Raw genomic sequence first — 2,220 nt, forward strand, 5'->3', positions numbered from 1 at the left:
TGAGTGCTTAGTGTGGTAACGTTAATGTATATTGTATTGTGTTAGCACAGCTAGAGTGTCTTTGCATGATAAACAATGCTTTGCCATTTAATTTGATAACAAGATAACTCATACTCCACTGTATCTTAAAAGTATATTTGAAGTCCATTTTTATCTGTGGGTTGTTGTAGTTTGCCAATTCCTCCCTTAACCTAAAACAATAAACCTACTGGGACTAAAATCACATGTGATGGAGGCATGTTTATGTGGGAAATATTTTTGGATGACACTTCAACAACCCTCAAATCATACTATTTAGACTGATTTATGCCAAGATTGGTGTCACCTTAGAAGAAGGGAAAAAAATAAAGGAAAAAAAAAGAGAGTTTATATAATTTGGTTTTTACTCTTTAAGGAAAGACTTGTATAATTTTGTGGTTTTTTTGTGTGTACTGCCTGAAGAGCTTTTAGGCTCCCAAGCTCTTAGACCAAGATCTTAAGTCTTTTATGTGAAAAATATATAGAATATGGACTTTCTTTTCCCATTAAGAAAAATTATTTATTAAAGAGTTTTGATCTAATAATGCAATCTAGAATAATTTAAAAAAATAGAATGCACTACTCTTACCTTGATTTGAATTTTTAGTCTTGGCTGATTTTGCATAGGATAAGGATAAACAGAAATTTTTTACTTTTGTAAAATATTTTTGTTTCCACAAGTCTTAAGAAATTATGAAGTTGTAGGAAGCTTTGATAGAGTGCTATGAAATTGTAAATAGGTTTATCCCTAGAGATGATTTGGGAAAGCTAAATATATTTTTAGTATAGATGTGGTGTGAAATCCTTTATTAGGATTTTTTTTTAAATATAGAATGCTTCACAAATTTGCATATCATTCTTGCGCAGGGGTCATGCTAATCTCTGTATTGTTCCAATTTTAATATATGTGCTGCCGAATTGAGCACCCTTTAATAGGATTGAGTGAAAAACCACATAATCTTTTGTTCCTTCGAGTGTATATGTGTGTGTATGTTCAGTCTTTATTGTTAATTTAAAAAATATAGATTTTTGACAAACAGTCTATTATTGCTTAACTGTTGAAAGTGGATTAAATTAAACTAACACAGCTAGGCTCTATGGCGAATATCTGTAATCCTAGCACTTGGGGGGCCAAGGTGGGACAGACAATCACTTAAGATTGGCCTGGGCAACATAGTGAAACCCGGATCTCTACAAAAAAACAAAAAGATTGGTGGTGCATGTCTGTAGTCCCACCTACTTGGGAGGCTGAGGCAGGATTACTGCTTGAGCTGAGCCTAAAAGTTTGAGGTTGCAGTGAGCTCTTATCTGCTCTGTCTCCCCTTCACCTTTTTCTTTTCTTTTTAGCAAAAAGAATGCTCAGAGAACAGAGACCGTGTATTTAAATACACACAAAAAATTAAGTTAACAAATGAAGCAACACCTTCTTAAAAAGGCAAGGACCAATACAAATGGGAATTTATTGTTTTTATGAATTTAGCAGTGTAGGCCGGTGAGGTGGCTCATGCCTATAATCCTAGCATTCTGGGAGGCCAAGGCAGGAGGTTGGCTTGAGCTCAGGAGTTCAAGACCAGTCTGAGCAAGAGTGAGACCCTTTGTCTACTAAAAATAGAAAAATTAGCCAGATGCAGTTGCATGCACCTGTGGTCCCAGCTACTCAGGAGACTCAGGCAGGAGGATCATTTGAGCTCAGGATTTCAAGCTTGCAGTGAGCTATGATGACACCATTGCACTCTAGCTCGATAGAAGAGTGAGACGCCTGTCTCAAAAAAAAAAAAAAAAAAAGAGCAATGTAAAGAAAGTGATTTTTGATTATTTTATTGCTTGTTTTGGTAAGAGATTTAGCATCCATATAGAATTTTCTATTTTCAGAACAATTTATGGTGATTTAAAAAATTTTTTATTTTATTGTTTTAAGACAGAGTCTTGCTCTGTCATCCAAGCTGAAGTGTAGTGGCCTGTTCATAGCTCATAGCTCACTGCAGACTCAAACTCCTGAGCTCAGGCAATCTTCCCTCCATAGCCTCCCAAGTAGCTGAGACTACAGGCCTGTGCCACCATACCTAGCAAATTTTTATTTTATTTCTTAATATTTTGTAGAGATAGGGTCTTGCTATGTTGCCTAGGCTGGTCTTGAACTCCACAGTATCACACCTGGCTTGGTTTTCTTAAAAGACCTTTGAAGTAGGAGAATGTAAGAGA

At 35.8% G+C, this 2,220-nt stretch overlaps 1 non-coding gene across 1 annotated transcript; it reads right to left on the reverse strand.

Annotated features, from left to right (window-relative positions):
- Positions 1 to 840: 840 nt before the first annotated feature.
- On the reverse strand, positions 841 to 944 carry LOC142871639 (U6 spliceosomal RNA). The gene has a single exon (XR_012919872.1). It is a non-coding gene; the product is annotated as a U6 spliceosomal RNA (small nuclear RNA).
- Between the last annotated feature and the right edge of the window lie 1,276 nt (positions 945 to 2,220).

Source organism: Microcebus murinus, chromosome 6, assembly GCF_040939455.1.
Source record: "Microcebus murinus isolate Inina chromosome 6, M.murinus_Inina_mat1.0, whole genome shotgun sequence".
Taxonomy (NCBI): domain Eukaryota; kingdom Metazoa; phylum Chordata; class Mammalia; order Primates; family Cheirogaleidae; genus Microcebus; species Microcebus murinus.